Source organism: Ciconia boyciana, chromosome 7, assembly GCF_034638445.1.
Source record: "Ciconia boyciana chromosome 7, ASM3463844v1, whole genome shotgun sequence".
Taxonomy (NCBI): domain Eukaryota; kingdom Metazoa; phylum Chordata; class Aves; order Ciconiiformes; family Ciconiidae; genus Ciconia; species Ciconia boyciana.
In genome coordinates, this window is record NC_132940.1 from 56,430,747 (window position 1) to 56,457,931 (window position 27,185).

The window sequence follows — 27,185 nt, forward strand, 5'->3', positions numbered from 1 at the left end:
AACAAATAAATCAGATCTTCCAAGCTCCCTCCTGAAAACTCAGCGGTCATCGTTTTCAGCTCAGCAGTGATTCCTCTACTAATATTTGTGCAGAAAAGAGTAAGAAGAGACAGAAGCTTGATATGATGAAAGGATGTAAGCGGTGGGAGACCAAAAGGGGAGGTGAATCTTGAAACAGAGCTTATATGGATAAAGGGTGGGTGGGAGTAGGAACTGAAACTGGGGAAGGAGGATTGGAAAGAGACTGAATGGAGAGCAGGAAGTATGGTATGGGTCATAATGAAAGAAGAAAAGGGCTCAGAGAAAATGTGGAACATCTGAGTGTGCACATAGCCCCTAGACACTGCCTTCCCAAGCCTCTATATTCCTCTGCTGCAAAGTTAGCAGTGAAACCCACTGGCAAAGTGAATATCTCATCCCACATTTATGCCTCATCCAAGCAGGATTGATAATGGGCATGATTCTGCATCACAGAAACCTCTTTTAAAAAAAAAGAAAAACAAAAACAAAACCGCAAAAACCAACCAACAAACCAACCACCTGGCAATACTTTATAACAATGATCAGGCTGCCAAGTCATACATTCACATTGCTAGTAAACACCAAATTTAAGTTTATTTCTTCAACTTTAGATTGACTCTCTTCATCTTCTAAGTGGGAGATACTTACATCAAATTCAGACATTAACACACCCACATTCTAATGTGTTTCCTGGGGTTTGGGTGTTGTTTTTTTTTTATTTGCAACCTGTCAACAGATTAAAGTGTCTAAGTTCAGGACAGTAAAACCAAAACAGGTCTTTAAAAGTGAGTTTTGCAGAGTCAGATTACTTGAGGTCATCGAACCACTCACAGAAATGACACATACTTGGCTCTTGCTGAGATCCTCTGTTGAATTTTACTGAGGTTCGCTCAGGAGAGAGCATCATGACAGTTGTGCTGGGCTAGGACGAGGAGACACAGCGTGCTGGCTTCAGCTGGGAACCATAGCATCTTGCTTCAAGTGCTCTCCAAGAGGAGAAGATGGTTAAGATCCTTGCGAGAATATCTGGGACTTTAACAAGGACCAGACCAAAAGTACTGGTAGTCTGGGTCTTGACTTGCATCTGCTTTCTGAATATCCCTGGGATAGACTAATATCAATATCCTGGCTAACAGAAGAAGGTTTATACATTTGAGAGGAAATTCACTGAGGTAAAGGTGGCTGTCTCATGCTGGTCTGTGACGTGCTGCAGCCTAGTGTGGAATGGCACAAACCCTGTACGGGTGGGGCTGCAGCGTACCCCCCAAAATGGGCTCTGTGTTGATCTTCATCACCCCCTCAGGGAGCTGGAAGGTGAATGCCCGCAGCAGGTTGGCAAAGAAAATAAAGAGCTCGGTCCTCGCTAGATGCTCCCCCAAACACACACGGTGCCCTGCAGAAGGAAGCGGGGAAGGACAGTGAGTATCTAGGCCTACTGTTAATTTCCAAGGGTTCCTCATTGGAACCAATGACAGGAGCAGAACAGGTGAATAATACATTCACATTTCCAGATTAGCAGAAAATAAAGGGAAAGAAAAAGCCCAAGGAACTTTACTGCTGAATTTGATCTCTAACTGTGTATTGTTATCTTATTTCCTTCTTTTGCAACTGGATTTTCAGTTCTGTAAGCAAGAACTTAACCCTTTGTTTACCAGGATGCATTCTGCTTTTCTTTCAGCTTGTTTCTTTGAAAGGGATTGCAAGTAACTCCAGTACACGAGACACATGGCTTCTCAGGAAAAAAAGTACATAAAAAGAATACTACAGACAAAACCTGTGGGTGACTGCAGCATGCAACAAGCCTAGGAAGTTCAGGAGTTTGCGTGGGATTCCCAGTACAGTGTCCTAAGAACAGCATGGGGTCTGTCAGCACAGAAGCATCTCCCTTGGCAGATACAAGCCAGTAGTGTTCTTTAAAAGCAGCAAACAGCAGAGACAGAAGATGTTCTCTGAAGAAATACCATAGTTTCACACTTCTGTATTCTTCATCTAATCTGTTAGGTCGGTTCAAACTGCCAGTGCATTTACCTGCTGAGAATGGTTAGAAGGCTTCTCGAGGTATAAAGTTTCCTTCTTTATCCAGAAAATGGCCAGGGCTGAACTGTCAAGATGTCTCCCATTGCTCAGGGTCACACAGAACAGATGCTATATTTGGCATAATAATGGTGCCCTGCAAGGAAGAAACTGTTGATTCAGTTCTGTCTACTAGCCTCTCACCCATCAGTTTCTGCCTGGCAGATAAAACTGCTGCTTGTTGCCATTTCTCTGTAATGAGCAGATATGATGTGGTTAGAAGACTGTTTCCCTAGAAAATTGGAGTTTGTGATCATTTTAGTTGGAAATTATCAGTTCTCAGCCCTGGAGCTATGTCAGTGGGTGTTAACAGCATTAGTGATGTTGGTACAACTGCATTGTGACCACTTTTACTACTAATCTTAATAACACTTCCAGTAGGACTCTTGTTGATATTCAGCTCCTACCATTGGAAATCTCAGAGAAATGCATCCAGAAATAACTGCAATACTTCACTGACAACAACCTCTGAGCCCTTTTAGCAGTAGTACTTCAGGCTTTTTCTTTACCGGTTGTTCCCAGCAGACCAGTTTGTGTGCCTTATCCACCTGGCTGTCAGAAGCAGACAGAACAGAGTGAAACCTTCACCACATAACGAGTTAGGTGGGGCCAGTCCCAGATGCCAGTAATGGTGCTGGCCTCTCCCATCTCCCTTGCAATAAAAGCAACCAATTCCTGTTTCTTGCGAGCATTTTACAGTGAGAACTGGCACTCAGCATAGCTTATGTCACTCTGCAAAATGCCTTACCAGTGCGAACACTTGTCTTAGGCAGTATTTGGGAGTAACTCCCTCACTGTTAGCTGTAGCCGACAGTCTCTCATCTGTTACAGATTCAGGCAGGTCCCTTAGCTCATGGAGTCAGTGGAGCTATGAGCCATCCTCTCACAAGTGTCCCTCCATCCCAGGAATGCTGGCAGTGCCAAGCTGGGCAGGGATGTCTTAACCAGTGCTTCGGCAAACGCGGTTTCCCCTCTCAGTCCATCCCCAGCCAAGCAGAGCTAGTCTCTGCAGTTGTGCTCTTGATCAGCAGGGCAGGAGCTTGAGGCTTCCGTGGCAGGGGCAGGGGTCTTATCAGCTGTCTGAGCTTCAACATGCTGAGTGAGAGACTTATTTCATTCCTGGAGCCACAAATGGTAACCCTTCCCCAGGCACCATGTTCCTGGGTTGTATGGAGAATAGTTTATAGCTGGAACATGGGCTACGAAACTGGAATAAAAGCTAAATGTCTCTCTGCTGAAGAAAGAACAGAGGCTGAAAATGTGTCTGTACCTTTTTGATGGGGGATCCTAGTAACGTTGTGTCCCTCACACACACTCTGGGCATGCCGACAAAGACAATGTTGCTGAAGCGCTGGATCTCATGAACCACAGCATTTACATAAGGCAGTTTTCTCCAGTCCTCATAGCAGATTAACTGGGAAGGACCCAAAACAGCATCCAGCTCTTTCTGCACTTTCTCTGTGGAGAAATATTCACCATTTCAGATGGGAAGAATGCATGAAATATTTTAACTAACTCGTCTCGTCTCTTAGAGCAACAGGAAAATGTATTATTTCAACATAGTACATAAAGTCTATAACCTGTGATTTAATATTATTTAATGCCTGAGTTTAATATATGAAAATAAAAATAAATAGGAAAAAAACAGTGTGGTCCAGAATCATAAGCAAGGACTATATTGTACTTATTCCAGCTCTGACATTTATCTTACAGAATGCCTGCTGGGTGTAGGGTGAGTCACTCAGCTCCAGATTTTGAAGGTATTTAGGGATTGCTTAGTTTACCTCAAAATCTAAATCTCATTTGCAAAATTGACATAAATGCCTCAGATATTAACTCCCAGTGCCAGGGATGAGTTGAGCAGAGTTGGTCCAAGTATGGCAACATACTGTATGAACAAACAGCACCTGAATCAGCCTAAAACCTTGGATGCAAATATGCACCCAATGACAGACTTTTCAGCCTCTTACTGAGGCTGTGGGAATACAGATATCTCCCTGGCTTTCAGTGCTCAAGCACAGCAGATGGAAGAGCCACCAGCCCCAGGAGTACCCTAGTCTTCCTTAAACTCTGGCCATATCTTTTCTCTTCCTGACATAGATGTGGATGAGGAAACTCAGCCTGGATCTACAGAGGCATTCATGGAATTGGTGTTAATTGGATAAGCAACTTCTTTTGCAATATTAACTCAGACAGGGACAGTTTGTGTGTACTGCCAGCAGTTCTTGCCTGAAAACACCACCTCTATGTATCAGGCAGCCAGAATCGTCCCCTTAAACTTCTTTTTCTATTTCTACAGTCTTTTCATCCCTTGCAGTTGTTCCACATTCATGCATTGTTTTCTCCTAAGGTTTGTGTGCTGCTTTGTGAACAAACTGCAACATTACTAGTTATTTAAAGACTAGATGCTAACACCATCGTCTGGTTACATGCAGAATATGCTCTACTGAAACCTTGAGGCCACCCCTGAGCAACCCATATTCCATGGGTGCCCATTGCCTAGCCTTGTGCATGAAGCACTCAGCAAAGACAGGAAGCAATCACTGCATTCTTCAAGGAAGTATATGGATTTGCACTGTGCAAATTATCTTGCATCTCTCTACCTGTTTCCTGACAAGAAAGACACAGGAAGAAGCAGCCGCCTCTACCAGGACCATGGGCCTTCCCTCGGGCAACCTGAAGCCCTTTATAATCTGCCAAGATCTGTCCAGCTGGTTTGTCCAGTAAGGGATCCAGTGGGTTGTTAGGAGTATTGGTACGCTCAGCAAGGAGTGTTGTGCCAGAAGGGGAAGAGGCTGACTGTGTGGCAAACACGGCAAAGCTGTGTTAGCATTCCTCATTGCTGAAGGATGGCTGGTGCAGACAGGACTTATATTAGAGCTCTGATCTCTGTTTCTGCTGCCATCAGTCATCCTGCAAACGCTCCACGCAGGGCACCTCACTGACTTGTCACAGCAAAGAGCTAACTTTTGTCTCAGTGCAAGTGCCTTCAACCACCTGGTTTGGTCAGATCATAGGATGGGTCTCTGATTTTTTCCTCTGCTGCCATTCTTTATGTTTCCAGAGAGTGAGAAGCCAGGATCAACTAATGGCTTTTGTGCCTGCAACCCATCGTATTCAGCCATCATTAACATTTGTAGTACCTACAGCATTTCACAGCAAGAATCCCTCTCGCCTTGGATGGCTGGATTCACTACCATATAGAGCAGTCCCCAGTACAATGTTGTGCTTAAGGTCTCTGATCCACCGAGGAAAAGATCATTTATAACATATACCAAATTGTCTTCATCATACTTGGGCTTGACCCCATCTTTAGACTGTAGATGGTGATAAAAAATTGAAGTTAAAGCATAAAAGCTAGGTCATCCTGTATGCCTCCTGTGTGAGAGTCGTTATTTCCACAGCTGGCATGTGCACTAAGAATATTCAAAATTAGAGTTTTTGATGAGTACTAAGAGATTAGCAGTTTCCCAAATGGACATAGTAAGTCTACATTGCTCTTTTTCATGAGGTGGAATATTCTTCCATTAAAAAACAGGCAATTTTATGCCTGTTGGCTTAATCACGAAAACTTTAAAGCACACTACAGGTTCTGCAGTTAGCCTAAGAGTGTACTTCGAAACAAGTGCCCCACAGTGTGTCACTCATTAGGCCTTGGTCTCTCCAGTCTGCTATCAAATGGTGCTAGCAAATACCAGAGGAAAACCTGCCTGAATAAAAGGATCTCAACAGAACATCTTGAGAGCAATTTCTTCTCTCAGTTTAGGATAGATGTGAACTGATGGGAGAGAGGTACCCAAGTATTTTCTTCTTATAATAAGGGAGTAAAATATAAAAACAATTAGAGAAAATACATTAGGCAAAACCATTTTAAAATAAACAGATTGCAATAACTTGCACCCGACACCAGAGAAAGTTGCATCTTTGCCTCTAAAATGCTTATTTTAGTAAATCTTGTTGTACTCATTCAGATACAATGTACAAGAGAATGTATCAGCTCCTTCCAGAGCCCATGAGCCAACACTGCAAGAACATGGCAGCCTGACTAGCTGAAAGCTTATGACCAGAGGTAGAAGCTACATAAACTTCATCTACCCTAGGAAAGAAATGCTTTTTTTAGCTCCCAAAAGTATCCCAAAATGACTAAGTTTGAAGCAGAAACTCTGATGCTTTTAGCAGAGTCTCTCTGGCTCATGAGTCGCTTCCTGCTATGGAAGGTAATAGCCTGGGCAGGGAAGAAGTTTAACAGCTTATTATGGCGTTGTTTGTGAAAATGTTTCCTAGGCCCTCCAATGTGAATATAGGTGCCAAGCCAACCATGCCCCAAACTGTGGGGAAATTAGAGGTAACACAGGGAGAACAGGCTTGGGACGTCCAAATGCATCCCATTTAGGACCTACTGATGACAGCATCCATCTGCCGAGAAAGCTGACAGGTGTGATGCATAAAATACCTATTCCAAGGCTGGTCAAATGATCAAGTAGTCTGGGATTGCTGAGGTGCAACTGCTGAAAGGGACTGGGCTGGAGGTGTAAGGACTGCTCTCTTTTTGATGCTGCAGGAATGATACCAAGGGATTTTGGGATAGCCTGGGAATCCTTTAAAGAGTAGAGAATCTCCTCAGACCAGGACCTGAAGAGAGTTTCCAGTAAAGGGAAGATCCTTCATGAATGGTTCCCTCCAAAGGGAGGAACCACACAGTTGTGTGGCACAAGGACAGCCAGTGTTAGGACACACACTGAAACCCAGAGGAGCATGTCAGCTATTTCAGGGTAATTATCTATGCATGCATATTTAATCCCGTTGTAAACATGAGGTACCCTGCTGTAGAAGGTGAGGTGGTCTACCAAAGTTATGTAACCTACAGACATAAACTGTCTCATATTTACTACAGGATTGAAGTATACACATGGATATTTATGGAAAGCAGATGATAGCTCATGAGTTCACACCCTAACATGCTTTGTGGTAATTCATTCATGCAACCAAAACATAAAACTGGATGCCTTTCTGGGAGACGTGTTAGTAAGTCCCAAGCTACTGTATTCACATTAAGAAGCCTATGAAAGGTAAGAAACGATGATAGAAGGGGTCAGACTGGATGATTTAATGGTCTATTTGGCCTTATACTCTATAACTGTGTGATCAGGCAGAACGAATACTTACTTTCTCTGTCTCAGCCAGGTAGAAGTCAATGAAATCCTGCGGTTCGTCTGGTATCCCTCTCTCCACATGTCTTCTGATCTCCTTCCTTGCAAAAGAACTCAGGACATCATAGCAAGATAATGCTTTATTATGAGTAGCAGGGAGATGGTGCATCAACCAGGGGAAGATTTCGTACAGCTGTGGGAGTCACATACAAGAGGCAGTGTGAATTATCTGTCAGTAACAAAGCTGCTTTTAGAAACACCAAAAGGCTGAATTGTGCTGTCTGGAAATGTTGATAGTGGAATAAACAAATTAGCATTGCTTTGAGTAGATTTTTGCCATCATGTGGGAAAACTTTACTAGTAATTTTGACACGCTCCTGGGGGTCAAGGCAGTACTGACAACACTCTGCTCATGCCAGTAAGTTTACTTGACTAAGGCAAGATCACTGGAAGACCTTACTCATGCACAGCTGGAGACCCGAGCTCCCACACACTCAAAATGTAAGGATATCCTTTCTGGATACTGTGTGGCTACTCAGATTAACAAGTCTGCAGCCTCAAGTAACTGGTGGAATTTGTGGAGCTCACAGAAGGAAAGCGTAGACTGGGTATCACTCTAAGACCTAATTTAATTTTCTCCGTCAGAGTCCTCCTGACTGCTACAGGACCAATAATTGTTCTGATTGTTAGAAATATTACATCTTCAGTCTGCTGAGTGTATTTATACACACATTTGTCAGCTCAAAGTACTGTCCTCTAGCTTGGATAGTTCTCTCTTTACAGCATCTGCCATTCCACCGTGCCAAGCAAACAGCATTTCTATCTCCTCTCTTGGTTCTTTCAGACCTAACAAGCGAAGCCTCTCTAATTTTAAGTGATAGTTTGTAGGTCATCCCATTAACACTTCTCTACACTTCTCTAACACTCCTCTCCAGAATCACAACATAAGGTGTCCAAGACCCTAGAACAGGTCCCCCAGATTATTACACACCAGAACCTACTTTAACACTTCTCTGGTTCTAAAGGGAAAATAGTGCTGACAACACTCTAGGATCCCATTTGCCTTTTTCATCCTGTTATCTGCTAGTTCACATCAGTCCCTTTCCTCTTAACCTTTGCACTGAAATGTTCTAAGCTCATAGCAGATATTGTCATTAATTCCTAATATATTTCATAATTTAATTTTGTACTATTCCAATTTGTTCCATCCTTATAACGCCAATCCACAGTGCTTACGGGCTGTTGCAGCAGGATATCCTGAACCTCCTCTGTATTGTTAAGGTCTCCTGGCTTTGATCATCCACGAATGTCATCTATTTTTCTATTTTTTACTATGGGAAAGTTGTATAGTGCTACCCTCATATGATAGATTTGTTGAAAAGGTTTACTACCACATCAGCGTTTTAGTCTGCCTTTTCCTATGAAACTCAAATGTCAATGGAATTTGCTACACCGTCCACAGTCCCCGTTACACCCAGCTTGTCCCTCTTTAAGGGCCTAAACCACAAAGTCTAATTCATGGGGAAAACTTCAAGTACACTTCAAGACACTTCAAGTGCAAAGTTGGCCTTTATGGTATGTTGTGGGAGGTACCTACCAAAACATTTCTGACAGAACTTGAATTGTGAGACTGTCAGAGAATGTATGTATTATTTTTCTAATGTGTGAATTGCAAGCTATAATGAAGTAATGGAAAGATTCATAATGAATATTTTATTTGTGAGGGAGGGGAAAAAAAGAAAATTGTCAGCATACAATTTGCAGAGTAGTAAAAAAGCAGAACAGTGAATTCAATGATACCCATTTTTGGAGGACAGAAGTAAATAGAGGTGGGAGGAGCAGCACTGCAGAGTTCAAATTTATTACAAACTCCAGTTTCAAATTAAGTTTACAGGTTTCTGTTAACAGTCTCAGAAATGCTGAAAGGCTTGAAGCCAGGAGTCAACAGGGAGATGTCCCCAAAACTTGCAAAGAAAAAAGAGAGTTCTTAAAAATGGCCTCAAAACCCAGGAGGCAGTAATAAGGTCCCTAAGGACACCTCTTAACTCTCAGTTTGCATTTGCCAGTTGCTCTATATTTAGTGAAGACACATTTTTGCATCTGCACTTTCATTTTCTACCTATTTCAGAAAAAAAGGGGCATATTATTTACTCATCTGATGAACAAAGCTGCCTGCAAATCTGAATAAATTCTCTGTGGCACTGATCAGTTCATGGAAGGTTTTGTCCTCATCAGGGAAGTGATATCCAAAAAACAGAGCACAAATTACATTTGAAATAGAATGGAAGAGAGGGAAAGAAGGATCCACAGGTCTTCCTGCAAACACAGTAACTAGGATTCACTCTCAATGTTTTCTTCGAGTGTTCCTTATACAGATAGGACAAGATGTTATTAGAGGTTACATAAAATGTTCTCTTTATCCAGCTAGGCCATGAATGGGGACAGAGATGTGGCATTAATGTGTGTATTCATGAAAATACAACATAGTCTTAGACCAAAGGACACTGTTAAACTGTTTCCTCATAGCTCTAAAACAATCTCATAGCCCTTCCTGTGAATTGACATTGTACAACTAAGATCCATTAGAGGATATCATATCAAATCTGCTGTCTTCAGTTGTGTGGAAGAAGACAAGTCAGAATGTGAGAAGGAAGAAATGTCAGTGGAGATGAACTAAGAGAAGACAATGACAGACATCTTCAAAAATGTAAAAAACTACTTAGGAGGAAAGGCTGAAGGAACTTGGGAAGGTTTAAGAAGCAGAATAGATAGATAGGAACTGGAAAGTATACATAATAAAATTATTACAGTCTCAGCTGTGAACAGTAGATCATCATATCTCTGATTATTTTTTTAAAGTTATGAGACAGACATCCATCAAAAATTATTTGGATAGAAGTGATACTGTCTTGGACTCTAGGATGAACTTGATAATCCACTGAAGTCCCCTCCCACCTCCTTCTTTCTTTGATTCTCCTCCCAGTAGTAACTTAGCCAGCCAGCCACTATCCAGTTTACCTCATGGCACCTAATATAATTGAAATTTAGAGATTTAGAGAAATGACTAAGTTCTGCAGTACTCCTTAGTTACCTATTGCAGGCAGTCTGAGAATGGCTTGGCTGTGCAGTTCAGTGGCATCATATCATTGTACAATCATATCACAGACAAATTATAAGCCCATGGAGGTGGAATTTCAGAAGTTCCCAATTTCATTAGGTTTATGAACAGCCTTTTAAGAAAGAAATTCCTGCTTGTGATACTACGCTCTATCTGCTCTTCAGGCTTTGGTAAGTTTGGATACACCACTCTGGACCTACCCCGACCCTAGAAAGGGGTAGGTAAGTTTGCATACTGAAGATATGGATCCAAGACTGAAAAATGTCTGATTTCTTAGCAGATAAATACCTTTCAGGTTCACAAAGAACTCCACCAGGTGAGAGGCCTCCTCTTGCACTCGATACTCCAGGCCTGTTTTTCCCCATTCCCAGACTGCGTAGAGTCATTATACCAAAGCATCTCTGCTGCTTCCAGGAGTGACCACTTGCCAGTATAATACCTGAGGGCATTCCCTGGCATATTAATATTTGCCATAAACATGAACGATTAATTTAAAAATACATTATAAAATACATGGAGTAAATCAGGGAATACACTGTGATACAAGTATCTTTAGGTGAAATTATCAGTAACCAGAAATCATAGCCAAACATACCCAAGCTATAACTAGACCACATGTTCTTAATATTGATTGTAGTTAATCTTTGAAAAGAGCAATCTAAAGATTTGCTGACTGGTCCATTTCTTGATGTCTTAAAAAAAACCCAAATCCTTAAGATGCCTTTTTAGAAGATCTGCTTTAGCCGTACTCAAGTGTTCGTGCTCAAGACAGGAATACCTCAATGAATTTCTACAGAGTGGTGTACAGGGCCAGGGTATGCTTATGGAGATGTAGATCAATTAACGTGATGTAGGTTGAGGTGGTGAAGGTGAAGGATAAGTGACATTCGGGCCCTGTTTCTCCTCTGGAAGGGAGAACACTCCACTGATTGTTAGATTTCACTAGTGGTTACCTGAAGAGCCCTGACCTGCTGCTGTGATGGTGATGCTTTACCTAGCTTTAAACAATCTGTGTTTGCTTTGGTATAGCAAATGCGGGGGAGGAAAAAGAAAAGACCACAAACTGCTAAAATACACTAAGGAGAAGTGGGTTTTCGTGTGTCAGAGGCACTCTCACAGTCAAAGGGTATTCACCAAACATATAAGAGTGGCTGCAAGCACAGCAATGACCCTTCTGAAGGAGGGTTTTATAGGTTTCCTGCTCATGATGGAAGGTGTTTGGCAACCATAATATATACGGTTACCAAACATATAAACAAGCTTTGCATTCATTTAAAGTACAGCAAAATCATGTGCAGCAAATCGGATTATTCTGTGAGGAGGGAAAAATTGCTGAGTTCTGAGCTGGGATCACATACGTCTTGAACACAGCAAAAAGGTCACCTAGAAACAACCTGATTTGGAGTGTTTCCCAGGCTTGGGAAAGCTCAGGACAAAAGGCATCACGGCAAATAGTAAGTTATTCTCAAGAGCTAATGGAGGACTTTGACAGTATCTGATGGAAGAGCATTCTGAATGGGAGGGTAGAGCATCTAACAAAGTGGAGGAGTTTGCCAAGTCAACATTCCTGTGCACTATTTATGGCAGGAAAATCTCACCTTTCCCTTTGGCCATTGCTCTGAAGAAAGGAGACGCCATCCTCCCAGAATCATCTCCACGTTCCGTATTCATGCCATCCTTCACTGCTTGATATCCGTTCCGTATGATCACTGGGGCCCACCTGAACCACAAAGTATATATGTTACCATGAGTTTTTGCCAGCTGTAAGTGGAAAATGTGCCAGAAAAGAACAGATGAAACCCCACACATCTGAAACAGACACTGCACCTGCTATTCACCAGCCCAATGGCCAGTTTTGTGCTGAGATCACCCCTATGAATATAATAATAGCTAGAAGCAGAAAGAGGCTGTTGTTTTTTCCGAGTACAAGGCTTTCAGCAGCCAATTTTATTTAGCCAGGGGGAAGTGATTTTCTTTTCAAAGCACAGGCTGCAGCAACACTGCCGCAAAAGAAAGAAAACTTTGTATTTTACGTTGCATCACATCCAACCCCAACATTTGTACCTCGTTAATTGAAACAGCCACAGTCTGCACCTCTCTGGGGCTCTGTGCCTCCAGCTAGCCCTTCCTTTGCAAAAGGAAACCAGCTGATTAAACCTGCTCCATCTGTGTATTCCAGGAGCGGAGGTGGAGCCAGAAACTAGTCAACAGCCATGAAGTGCCAGTGGGCTGCAGCTGAGTCCAGGGTTTCCTCACAGCACAGAGGAGAGCACTGACCATTGGAGACAGCGAAGGTATCCAAGCAGGGACAGGTGTATGACAGAGGAAATTCAATCATTTGTGGAAAAAGCTTTGTCCAAGAATGGGACTCTGCTCCAACACACCCACGGTGATACAAAAGAAGAGGTAGACAGTGTCTAAGGTGCCACCAGAATTGCATCCAATTGATCACACTAGTCACTCGCTTCTCCTTATGATTTTTACATACTGGCTTTCCTCTCCCTGTTATAGCATCCCTGCCTGTCTGAGTCAGCACTGCACTCAGTGATCTGTGCGTACTGTCTCAAGCATAGGTCTGAATTAGAGGTCATCTGCAAACCATTAGAAGAATTACTGCCAGGGTACAGGGAGGGACTGAGTTGGCCTGGGGAAGAGCAGCTGTCCCTAAAAACAAGTGGCAAACAAATAGTTTTAAGAAGGTGTTGGAAGATGGGATGTGTATGCCCTTTCCATATTACAAGCATATACACGCATGCACCATATTACCAACTTCGTGATCAAATTAGACAATGCCAGTGCATCAGAATTTTTAAAAGTAACACATATGGACTTATCAGCAATGGAGAAGCATCTTTTCGATTACTGGTATTCTCTGACTTTAATAACAAGTCAGAAACCCTGTCCCCGAGTTTATTTGATTCTTAAGGACATTAAGTTTCTCATGAAGATGACACATAAGAAAGTGACCTGAATGTAGGAATCAAGTTGATCTTTATATGTCCATATCTTGTCTGTAACTTTCTAAAACTTAAAACCTTCACTTTGCTATTAACATATCAGTTTTGTTTAAGCTGTGACTAAAATTAACCAATTAAGAGCATCTTAGAAGAAGTACCTCCATCAGAAGATCCCGATGAAACTGAAAGTTCAGGTGCACCAAGATTCCAAGCAGTGGGAGAGGAGTTGATCCGGGAGGGAATCGCTTGCATGCCTTTCGCAGTTTGAAAAACTCAACAATTAACAAAAAATGATCAGGACTACAAAAGCTTGACTTATTGTCAGCATTCCAGAGCTGATTTATCAGCTTGTCTCTATCAAAAAGAAGGTACTGGAGCTTGGAAAAGGTGATCTTCCTTCTTGTTCCACCAGTTCTCTCTGCAGACTGAGCTCTGTAAAGTCTCGGTTCCTTTCCCTCCCTCTGTCCCTCCCTCTTTATCACTGCCTGAACCCCATACATGTTCCATACTGAGGTGCATCAAGCTGATCCCTGACCAAAAGCATAGCTAGCTGGTTACAGCAAGCCACAGAATGCAAACGTGGAATCGCTTGTACTCAAGGTATTTGTCCTGAAGCTTGTGTTGGGGAACTGCTGGTGTGTACTGGGAGATCTGGATTGCAATGACACCAGGTGAGAGCCCTTCTTGACCACTGGATATGAGATGAGTAAAACTCGGTTTCATCCACCTTCGGAACTTCAAAAACATACATAGTTGTTCATCTCAGAATCACTGAATTCAGATTATGAGTGTTACATGTCAGTTACAATAGGTTAGATTTTCCAGGTGCTTTAGTCACAAACATTATTTAACTTATCTTTAAATGTGGTTGTAAATTCAGATTTGCCTGCCAGTACACACAGTTCACACAGGCAAAAACAACAGTTGGTGCAGACTAAGCATGCAATTAGAAGACAAAATTGTTACATGTGATTTCTGAAAAATTGGCCTTGAGTGTTCAGTCAAACTCTTTTTTCCAGTAAATGGAAAAAACAACAGTTTCATCAAGTGAGGATTAATGACATGGAGATAATGCTTAAAAACTCACATTACAATTAAATAATTTTTAAAAATCAGAATATTAGAATTTATATTTATGTAATTATAAATATAGTTATAATATTAGTTATAAACTATTAACTATTAGCTATAAACTATGATGACTATTAAATATAGTTATAATAATAAATAATTATATAGTTATATTTTAAAATTAATTAAATATACAATTCCAACTGTAATTCTTTTATATTTTTTTAGTATGTAACCTAATTGAAGGCTTCATTTGTCTTGGTTTATTTTCTGCATTTTTTTATCCATTTCAAAATCCTGCTATTATTACCAGTTATCAATAAGTTTACAGGACACACTGAAAATCTGTCCTCTGATAATGAAGGGATTCACACCTAGTTTGAAACACAGACTGGGGAAAGCACTGTGTATCAATTACCAGAGGATCCTATCTTGCATTGCAAAGAGAAAGTGTCTTCATTAAAAATGAAGTACAAGTCTGAACAAGAAATTGCCCTGCCCTACAACGCATATAAATGTAGTATTTTGCAAACCCGGCAACATTAAGAAACTAATGTGACTCAGTGATATCAATCCATCATCTCCTTCATTTGGCCAAACTTTGCAGCTATTGTAGGTACCTACATGCCTGTGTTATACAGTGACAAGACAGCATGGAAAAGTAGGTTTTTACCACCTTATCTGTGCAAAACCAACAAGACATTACGGGCAGCATGTGTGGGAAGCGGGCTGAGGTGGGCTCCATGGCTTTGCTAAAACCAGTGCAAGTCAGGTACAACCGCCCATGATGAGGCTGAAATCAGCAAAATATAAAATCAGAAAAATTTGTTTCTTCAAACCAAAATATCAAGTTTAAATTTTTGAAAAAAATGGAAGAAAATTAGTTTTGTGCAGACAGCTGAAGTCAGAAGAAATGCTGAATTACAGAAATTTCATTAATAGACTAAATACACTCATCTCTTACCTGTTTGGTCAATATTCGTTGCTTCGTTTTAGATATTCGTACTTGGTGTAGTATTTTGACATCAGTAAATGAATTCACCTCTTTCACAAGATGGGTCAGATTTAACTGGAATCAAATTACCAGTGTCAGAAGCAGGATGAAGCCAAATGAGCCAGGCAGCAGTTTATCCTACCAGATGTTACCATCACCTTTCCTTTTTTGGTGTTTTCAGAATTTTCCAACTGTCTGAAACCCAGATGCATGAACAGTTACTTACGCCAGTGCCTGATGTCCCTGGATAAGCTGTACTGGAAACAAAACCAGGCTGAGGGATCTTGTGTTGGCATGGATCTGTTCCTGTCTGATGCCTCCTCTTCTGGACACACTATTAGTGGTATTTGCTGGGTTTATATTTTTGGCAGAAAACTCAGCTTTCCTAAAAGATAGTACCCCAAGTAAAGAGCAGTGCAAAGAAGTGGACTCAGAGGGCAAGAAGAGCAAGTTTTAATGAAAGCTGTCAGGAAGCCAAAGTTTCAATAAGATTTTTAGCGAACATAAAAGCACACTATGAAGTAAATTTCAGAAAGATGAATACAACACTTGCAAGAGCAAAGCTGTGCAGGTAATGTGACAATCAAACGAGCATGGTCCTGATATCCTTGAGCAAGCAAATGTTTAATTTCAGCTCTGGGATGTCGATACTTAAAGACTAAGAATAAACTGTAACACATTTGGTAAGAGGGAATGTCAGGAATTAGCATCTCCAAAGCACAAGAACTGCTCATAGATTGGGAACAAAGTAGCAGTCAGTTGCTGTGAGTGAGGCTTCAAATATATGATATTTAGAAGTGGAAATTGCACAATACATTGCTATGCTTTTTAACTCCTCATCCACAATTACCTTCAGAAACTTGCAAAACTCACAAGCTGGAATGTGCCTAATAACTGGGAGCGTTAAGGCTGGACTTGAAGTGGCACAGCATGAGAAGAAAACAATATATGTGACCTTAATATCCAAAATAAAAATGGGGAAAGACAACAGAAATGGGCCTGGCATCCCTGATCCAAATTGCTGCAAGAACTTTTCTTGCAGAGCGTTTCCCAAAGAGAAGAGTAACTTGACTTTCTCTGGGTGAAATTACCGGGAACTGCATGACTCCTCTATGTAAGGAACAGATGGATGGATTTTTCAAGGTGCAGGAAAAGGCAAAGTATCTGAGACCATGTCCATAATTTCTGCACAACAAGCCTGAGGATGCAAACAAAATCCTCCCAAAGGGTTAAGAAAATCAACAGGAAGAGATGAGTAAAAAAGATGTTAAGAGGATAAATTCTAAAGCCTCACAGAAAAACAGATTTCTGTTTTTACAAAAGAGGCTGAAATCAACATTCTTACATCAGGATCCTCTTTGTAGGGCAATAGGCACTGCGCTATTGCTGCTAGTGAGTAAGTGAGGATGTACAGACCTGTGGGAAAAAAATAGAAGTTCAAAGTCCACAAACACCATCTTTTCAGAAATTTCTAAGAGAAGCACCGGCAAAAATATGGCCAAAACTGTAAAATGCAATGCTGATGTCAGCTGGAGCAATTTATCATTTCAACCTCTATCAGTGGTTTCTTCACAGCACTACTAATGACTGCCAAGAATAAGGAAAACATGATGACAAGACACTGATGGCAGAGCACTTTTAAGTTGAGCTAAACAAACGAGCTCCACAAGAGACTCCCACAAAGTCTGACAGAAATTAAGCACCCAAAAGTGTGTGTCATAATAGCTTGTCACAAAAAATACACCAAAGTTAAAATGCAGGAGAGTTGCAATTAAAGAGCGAATGGCTGGGGAAATGTTGAAAGCTTGTACTGACCACACGTAAAAATAATTTATTCACATAGGAGTAGGGAAAAACCAACAGGATGAGGAAAAAGTCATATTTAGATGCCAAAATAAAGACACATAAAAGTTCACGACAATTAGCAAAACCGGTAAGTTAAAAACCTTGAGCGTATCACTGTATATGGGATAAAGAAACTGGACAAGACAAAGTTAAAGCAAGAACAGTAGCTGACTGCCCATGTTTTTCACCCTAAGAATAATAAAAGAAAGCGTTATGTACCGAAAGGTATTCATTCTACAGTCTTAAAATTTCACAGATTAAAGAGAACAATCTCTGTCATAAAATAGATTAGATAAAGTTACTTGTTTTCTTTTTTTGAAAATATTACAGATCTGGTTGATAAAGCAATAGTATTGAAGTTGCATTACTTAATATGTCTTTCAATTACCCTAAACCATTAATTTAAGAAAATCTAAAAATGTTGTTTACAAAGCTTGCAGATCTCAAGATTGAGAGAACAGTGAAACTCAGGTCAGTTGCAGTGCAGTCAGGTGTAAAGCCCAAAACACAAAGTAGTTTGTCCCAAGGAAGGTGGGAAGACTGAGACTTAGACGCGATCTCCTGGAGCTCTGCACTGAGAAGTGCAGAAGTCTTGGCACCAAACCTGCCTCAGCCACATACAGACCAAGGACTAATGAGTGCCATAGCCAATCTCATTGAGTGAAGGAGCAGAAGAGGATTTGGAGGACACATACCTCGGCATGCCTGACCAAGAGCTCACAAGCATGTCCAGACATACCAGAGACAGACAAACTCTGAAGCAGAACAACGGGCACCCTCCAGGACAAAAAGGTTGACCTCAAAATAGCCCCAAATATGAGAGGACGGCTCTGAGGATGGCATTCCCCTCCCACTCAGGTCCCAGCAGTCTGAAATGACCTGGTCAATCTGTCTTTGTGTTCAGAATAGGGATATTGCAGAGAGAGTCATCTCAACTGAAAACACCAGCTCCAGGGTCTAACTTGACATAGCTACATCTTTTCAGCACAGAAATTACAATAATATTTGAGACAGATCTTGACTTACTTAGGATGGTTAGGTCCAACTTACCCAGCAGGGAACATTGCAGATGAGCGTTTCACTCTTGCCATGTTCCTCACCAGGTTGACTGCAGATAGTAAGCTTGGCGGATATGTGCCCAGAACAACATTGGCAGGAATGTGGCCCTCTGACACAAACAACAAAGCAATACAAAACCCACAGCTTCCAGAAAAGTCATATACAGGAGAAAGCTCAAAGGGAATAAGCACATGGAAAAGAAACACCGTTTTAAAGGGATGCAGGTGTATGTACCTGTGGTTGCAAAATAAGAAGCAGCTTTTAAAACAGGAGAAGACTTGGAGACAAAGAAAGGCTGAGAAGGTTGTAATAATGTACAATAGTGAACAAACAAGCTAATGAATAAAGATTGCAAGACTAAAAGATTGAAAGACCAACATGACCCCCACCCTGTCTTTGTCTTTAAACAGTTCATATGTTCCAAATGAGGACATCCAAGAGTTTACAATGTGTATTCTTCTAAACTAGCATTAAAAAAAAAAACAACCAGAAAACCACAACCTCAAGATATAAGCAGTGACTTATAACTCCAACTTACTTTATACAATACTAAAAATAAGCAGTGATTTCCCTTCTTTAGTTCACACTCCATCAAGTATCTCAGGGTGCTTTATCATTATTAACTACATTTTAGATCTGTCAAGGCAAAGATATCTATTCCTACATATAAAGGCAAGAAATTACACAGCCCTACAGGATTGTTTATATTTAAAATGTGTAACGGAGCAGACTTGCTAATCAGGCAGATATTAATACCCCTAAATTTACGCGGTAGGAATTTAAATGCAAAACATGAAAGGCAGAATCAGCACATCTCAATAACGTATTATAATTACTACACCCAACTTGTAGCAATACATTATCCCAGATAAGTATAAGTGGAGCTGTACCAATCCCATTACCAATCTCCACCTTACACTTCCCTTTGTAAATCTTTCGCAGTCAGGTATTTACAACTCCCCAAACTCTTTGATTAGGGCGTGGCAAACAGAAGTCAAGCAACAGGAGGTAGAAACCAAGGGAAGACTGAGATAGAAGCAGCCACATGGGTGTTACAGAGAGTCAGGATGGCTCCTAACCACGAGAATATAACGCATCCTCTGACCAAAGCTGAAATTGTGACTGGCAGTTCAGAGTCTGCCAGTACACCATCATTCTTCACAGGCTTTTTCTCAAGCAGAGCTATTTTCTATAATATTTCAGGTTTGAGAGGTTGACTTAGCAACCTAAATAAGCCTCCAAAAATACTTTGGAGAAAGATTTAGGTGACATTTCTGTATTTGATTTTATATATCTTAAGGGGGAAAAAAAAATCAAGCAGCAGCGCAGAAGAAGATGGAGGGTTCTCCATCACACACACACTCCTAAATCTCCAGCATGGTGGCAGGGACAGCAACCTTTTGAAGTATTGCACTAACTGCATTAAGCTGCTAACAGAGGACATCTGTTTTGCTAAAGCAGCAATGTGACAATTAGCCATGTATAAAGTGCAGTGGCCAGAAGTCTGACTCATGCCTTTTTTCCCTCTTCAGGGAAGCTTTTTCTTCTTGCTTCCAAGGAGAGTTGAATGATGGGGACTTGCACTGTGAGGTGCTAATGTGAAGAGAACAGGGGGATTGAGAGTTACACACTGTGTGTGGCAATAAATTCCCTTCACAATTGATCTTACAGCCAGGACTGTGCCCCAACAAGCCCTGTTAATCTGCCCTCTCTCAGCATCTGGCTCCGTGCTGGTTCTTTGTTGCTTTTCTGCCAGTTCCCTGAGGGAGGGAGGGACACCGCTAATCAATGCCCCTCCACGTTTATCCGAATCTCCTATGGAAGAAAGCCCTCGGACAATGCTGCTTATGGCTTTGCCATTCAGCACCTGCCTTCAGGAAATAACTTCCAACATCTATAGCAACTCTGCTAGTGTGACTTCCAAGAAAGATGGCAAGCACCCTCAGCAGCTTTCAGCATTTGACAATTACTTATAGATCAAAGGGTAAGTTGGGTGGCAGCCATTGATACTATATAACAAATTAATATGCAAGAGATTAGCAGTCGACACTGGCAAAGAAAATACAGTCCTTTAGACAGAAGTTTCTCAATCAATTGCACATGAAGTAACTGCAGTACATGGACACATCCCCAAACTTAAGCAAGCAAGCAAAAAAAAAAGAAGCTTTAAAAAATTGACCTAATTTTTATTTGTTGTTCCAATTATTATGTTATTGCTTGTGTATTACAGTAGCAATGTCCAGGAAGGTCCTTTTTCCCAAAAAATGTTCCATGGCTATTGAGTTAAAAGGGATTGAGAAATACCGCTTGAGGTCAAAACTATTGTTCCTCTTATAGATATTATGCTGCAAGAAATTTTATTGCTTGCACTAATACTGCTGAGAGAGGCCTCAGAGTTTCTCATATAAACCAGGAAAGCCATCTTCTACCACAGGAAACAATATGTATCATCCTAAACATCCATCACTTTTACATATCATCCCTGTCAGCTCCTTTGCAGCCTCCGGTTTCGTGCGACAGCTGGAGTGAGGATTTATGGCAGAGCGGGGATGTCGAACATGCACGGGACAGCACAAGGTTGCAGTTCTGGACCTGGGGACAGAGGAGAAAAGAAGTGCCTTCAGAGGCTGAAGAACTATTGTAAAATTGGAGAAAAGTAGGGAGCAGGGAAAGCAACTTCTTTCAGGCTTATTTGCTTCAGGAAAGATTTTTCTTCAGAACATCTTATAAACTATTTCACCAACTGGAAAATCCACTCAGCTTGCAGAGATTCTCAGGGTATGTACTTGAAAGATCAGCTACCCCTCCTCAAAACCTCTGTGACGCCTTCAAATGCATGTCTCAGATCTTGTCCTTTTGCGTCAGGTATTTGCCCTCACTTTCATTTTTCTTGCTTTCCACACCACTCCTTCCTGCCAGAACAGCCATACACAAGGTAGTTCTCTGCTGCTCTAAGAGACTGTTAACATTTACACAGCAGTGCTGGAAACAACAGGGACAGCCACATAAAAGGCCAGTTGAGTATTTCCAGGCAGTTTCCACGGCAAGGTGATCTCATCCTTTCCATTTGCTGTGACTTTCCAGAAATAGGCACAGCTCACATGGCAGCTTGTTTGGGGTTGGCAGCCAGGTGTCTCCCCTCGGCTCAAACTTCAGTCACTGGGACCTCTCCAAAGTGAAGATATCCTGCAGATTTACAACCTGTTTGAGCTGGATCAGGTCCCGGAAAACACAAGTTAGAAAAAAAAATCCATGAATAAATAGGAAGAACAAGATCTCTTCACTGACCTATGAGCTTCACAGGCTTTGTTACTAAGGAATACGTCCTTCTCTCTCCTATTAAATATTTATAAAACCAGTAGGATAATTTCTTATGCTATTGCAATTGGTATTTCCTGTCTGCCTTCACGAGGAGATCACACTGACTACTTTGTTCTTTCAGAAACCGGGAAACAAAACAGCATGAGAGTTTGTACTTGCATATTTGCATATTATAACTCCAGAAACTGTACAATTAGCAGACACAAAGCAAGGCCAGAGAATTGTGTTTGTCTACATTTCACAGCTGGTTTTCTCCACTTGTCTGTATAAAAAAAAAAATCCTGCAGCAATGTGAAGGCCAAACATTTTTTTTCTATCAGTCCTTCCTACAGAGATTTAACCCTGTTAAATATGTACATCACACATACCTTCTTTTACCGCTCATCTTTTCCTCACCCATTTTAATAACATGTTCCAGGCTGAAGAGAATGTCATTAATTGTCACAAGCAAATTTCTCCAGCACAGCAGCCGTCACTCCTCAAATATGCTGTCTCTAAGCAATGTGGTCACAACTGTATAACACATTTGCAACTGCTTTTAATGAATTCATGTTTTACTCCCAGAGATCCTTATGGTGTTCCGTTTATGAATGCAAAAGAGACAACTGCATGACCAAACGAGAACTGGAATCACAACAGATAGTGCAAACACTGGATTTTGAAAAAATCGCCTTATATTCAGGAAAATCTCATGTACAGTTGGAAACAATAATGAAACTGCTTTTATAAACAGAACGAACATCTAACTTCAAAACAATGGTCTAAAAAGTTTTAAAAGAACTGACAAGCTTTTTATCCTGTTTTCAAAAACAGGGTTTGGTTTTTGTTTTTTAACTCAAGCTTTCAAAAACTCTGTACTTCAACCAGCAGCTGAGCAAGAGCATAGAAATGGTAGATCACAAGGCTGAAATAGCAAGAAATAAATACGTGCCAGCTGAGCACTGTAACAGTTTTATGTCCCACTTACTGTAGGTCCCAGTATAATTGTATTAAAGCAAGCAGTACTAGTTGCACATGTAGGGATGTAACATCCCAGCATATATCAATTTCAAGCTAACTGAACCATTCCACACGTCAGCTTGAATTTCTTTTTCAACTTCGGTGAAAGGTGGACAGCAATATCCAAGAACAAAGATTGTTTTTGCCATGGTAAAGCTCAGTTCAGACCTCAGTGGGCATAGAAGTCTTTAATTATGTGACACATGGTATCCACAGCACTGTGCCTGGCAGCCCCTGCTCTGCGAACAAATCCAGATTACAGAAAGCTTTGTCTCTTGTCTCAGGCTTCATCTCTCTGATGCTGAATTCTGATGCTGTCATGAAAAGACAGACAATAGCAAGAAAATCTTCTGGCCAAGCCAACAGAAAACCACTTTTGAGAGCTGGCTTCTCACCCCGAGTGCCTGTGTACTGCTGAGCAAGTCACAGTCCCTGCCCTTCAGATGTAGCCGATTGCCAATTATGCATTCACTGAATGGATGTCTGTCTTCAGACAACAAAGCTCAGGTTTGGAGAAGCATAATGTACTCACAGCTTGCAGCCACTGCAGTTGTGCTTTGAATATAAATATTTAATTTTACCTTATTTTAATATTTTGATACACAAATGCAAATATGTGCTAAAGCTCCTGGAAGACTCAGGCCCTAAGCTCTTCCAATGAAGTACACAAGGCTGTTGTCAGTGTTGGCATACGAGGACTGTTTCCCCATTAGCAAAAGCAGGGTGATGGTACCTGGAGCTGTGAAGATTTAGTTGTTATCTTTTATGCAGCATTCAGACAATACAACAAATATGCCACAGGAAATGCTATGGATGTATTAGTCATGCAGTATTTGGTTCTGTGCAAATTTTGGTGGCACAGTAAGTCTGAATATACCCACTGGGTGATAAGGGTGTAGAGAAATTGAGGGCAACCTTTGCCATTAGCAAGGTCCACCCCATGGGGGTCCTGAGAATAACACAGTGTGTGATCAAACAGCAATGAAATTTTAGCATGCCTCATAATACAAGTCTACAAAGAGACTAACTTAAGACCATGAACAGTCTTAAATGCAGAATTTCTTAAAGCCTGAAAATGCCACTACACGCACATAACAAAGCAGGTATTCATAACATAATATGCAATCAAACAAGTGACACAGGTTACTACAGACAGACAGCCATGAGAAAAGTTTGAACAATAACAATAGATCGCACTCCTTGTAACTGGTCCTTAACATGGAAATCATCTTTCCAACATCTGCACTTCGTGTAACCCACTAAAGGAGTCAGTGCTCAACACACCTTTCAGAAAGAGAAAGATGGAAAGATAAGTCCTCCATCTTTGTCCATTAAGCACTTTGGGTTGATCCGTTGAGACACTTTCCACTGTTCAGATTCATGGAGTACAGGGCTTTCTTTGATCAAGTGACAGCATTGTTCAAGGAGAATCATTTTGGTCAGCTCTGTGTTAACCATCTTGTCAAACACATCATAAACATAAGAGGCAAGTAATTTTCAGTCCTGACTGACTCCCCTCCTGCAGAAGCTCACCTGAAAAGCTGGATAAAAATCATCAACAAGCTAAAACTGATGAACAAAACCCAGAATTATTCTATTCAATATTTTCTGTTTTGTTTTGGTTGGGGGGGGGGGGGTGTTTGATGGTGTTTTTTTAAATTATAGCAGAGTCTTCTCTTTTCTCTTGGCAGAACTTAGCAGCAAGGAAAGGAGAGAGGCAGGGTAAATGAAACAAATGTTCTGCTTCTGAGTCTCATGGATGCAATTCCCACATTTCAAATTGTATAATTACTTTGTTTTTCCAACATCTGGGCCGGTCTAATGCCACTATCTCACCTAGAGAAAATGAGGGTTAATGCAAGACACACAGTAACTTATTTGGGAGCTTCCACAGTGCACTGCTTTCCCTTATGTGGGAGACACTATAAGTACAGAAAAAATTACGGACCTCTTGATGAGAGGGCAGAAGAGCATGGTCACGGTGAATAGTATCCATGTACCTGGTAAACAAGAAACCTTGCAGATACTGTGTTTTACCAAAGTGTCCAAGAAATCTGTTAAGGACATTGTATTGTAGCATTTGAGTTTCATCCTCAGCCAGTCTCATACAGATGGCAAAAGAGCATGTAATGAACTGCAGCGTACCCTAGTGAAACTGGTTCGTTTAAAGCTAGCTTTTGCTAAGCTAGTGACGGCAATGCAGGCACAGCCCTTTCAAAGAGACCTTTGCTGCCCTCTGCCTGGTTCTTCAGAGGATGCACTGCTGAAATATTAAAATCGGATAATTTTGCGCTGCAGAATTCACACTTGATCTATGCTGAATGAACCAGCACTCTCTCTAGCAGCTGTGGGTGTTCTTGAGTAGGCTGAAGGTTGCGCAGAGACAGCTTCCCTTAAATACAGCGTCAGACCACATACATGCATTAGGACTAGATATCTAAACAGTGAACTCCCGCAAAGATGTGTCCTTTTCTGCCGTGACTCAGGCCAATGCCACAACAGTGTCAGAAAGCGGCAAGCGTGAAATCCTGTGCATCTCTGCCTGCAGGTCCCATAATGCAATAGCAGTCTTAAAACTTGTAACATCATTTAAAACTGCAGTCACGGTCTGCATTTCTCTATGATGTTGATTACTGTCCATGAATGCTGAAGCTACTGATAGCCTCAGTATTAGTGGAGGGTGGTGGCTGTGATATTTGCCCCTGCCTAAAACTACTCACAAGTAGGCTAAGGGAAGATACCTGCTTTATATGACAAACTAGAGTTATCTATAGCTTGCAGTTGTCAATCCAAGATGAATTTACAAGGCAGAGTCTATGCTCACGTGACTGCATCATTGGAATAAACATTTTTATAGTATTCAAAAAAGTTATTTTGAAAAGAATATAATACAAAACAGTCCAAAATGTGTCATTTTCTCTGTAATGCTCCTTAAAATGCATTCCTTGTAGAACATCATCAGAGCACCAGCTGACCCCAGAATATACTCATATTATTAGCTCATCCCCTGTCTTATCTGATGAATCTCATAAACTATTCAGGGAAATGGCTGCAATTTTATTATTGTAATTCCTTTAACATTAAAATCTCACACTGCAGGACAGAAAATAAATAGTTCCTGGAGTGTTGGCTAAAAATACCACAGGCTGAGATTTCTTCACAGATATTAGGACAAGTTCATAAGCTTTTTCACTAAGAAAAAAGATATGCCAAACTCAGCTGAAATATTATTTCAAATTAATCCAGTTCATTGGGATTTTTTAGGCCGATGATCTCAATGGATAAATACAGTTTCAAATAACCCCTCTCAGAAATTTCTTAAGGAAAACTTTCTATTTTTCCCACTAAACCTTTTATTCAAGAAAATGTTTTAGCTCAGGACATCAAACTTTAATTTGAATACTCTGGCTTTTAGAGGCATTTTGAGTAATTGTAAAACTAAAATGTATTTTTCTGCTGCAACTTACTGCTCTGTGGGAACCATAATGATCAAGAAAAAAAATCCCAGAGAAACTCCCCAGAGAAAACTGTCACTCCAGGATGAAAGGAAGGAGGGAAGAATGAGAGATGTTGGAATAGGGTCATCCTCACCTCTCCAGCTATCTGACATTAAAACTGATAAGGAGGAGTATCCATGTTATGACAGCCTTCATGCTTTCACAAAGGTAATAAATCCAAATAAAATGGTCCTGCCTTTAAGTTTCTGTGAACCATGACAAGTTTGGGAATACCTGTTTCTCACCTTGCTGCAGGCATCAGTTTGGGATCTGATAGCATCAAGAAACTAGACCTTACCCAGGCTTGGTGTTCATACTCACTGTCAAGGTCCTTGAATAAATGTTGAATAGTACCAGATGCAGGACAGAATGCCATTCAGTGTATCTTTCCAGTTTGACATGGTACTATTCATACATATTTCCTGAGTTTTCCACGAAGTTTTGCACAGCTTCAGATACCCTACAGTTCCCTAGAGTTTCTGAGATTGTGTCAAAGCCACATTAAAGAGCAGTAAATTACATTAATGGCTTCTTTCCTGAAAACAGACCTCTAGCTATGTCATCAAACAAAACTAAGTAACTTTGACATTATTTGGTGAGTACTGACTCTTTCTGTTTTTTTCTCAGTGCTTACAATTTGATTATTTTCCCAGGATATTCTGAGAAGTGCAATCATGCTGACTGATTTATAACACTGCAACTTCTCTTACCTTCTGAAGACAAGCAAATGTTTGACCTTTTCCCATCCTCCACATGTTCTCATAGATAATTGCTAATAGCTCTGAGGTTGATACTGTTTCCTAAGTGCCCTGGGATGAATCAGCCCAGCCAATTTGAAAACATCGCATTTATCTAGTTATTTTCTAACCTCTTCTTCCTAATCTAGACAGAAATCTTCCATGAACATCAGTGGTGTTAAATGTATTGGCCTCTGGATCACCATTGCCATTTTCATTGACAACCAAAGCCAAAAAAGGCATTAAATTGTCCATCTGCTGGAGAGTCTTCCTGATGTACTGCAGTTTTAAGAAACCAGCACTTTCCTTGGTCCTCATTATACGACTGAAATACAGAATTTTT

At 40.9% G+C, this 27,185-nt stretch overlaps 1 pseudogene; it reads right to left on the minus strand.

The window, feature by feature from the left end:
• Positions 1-1,235: 1,235 nt before the first annotated feature.
• LOC140654788 (cytochrome P450 2J6-like) lies at positions 1,236-13,647 on the minus strand (annotated as a pseudogene).
• Between the last annotated feature and the right edge of the window lie 13,538 nt (positions 13,648-27,185).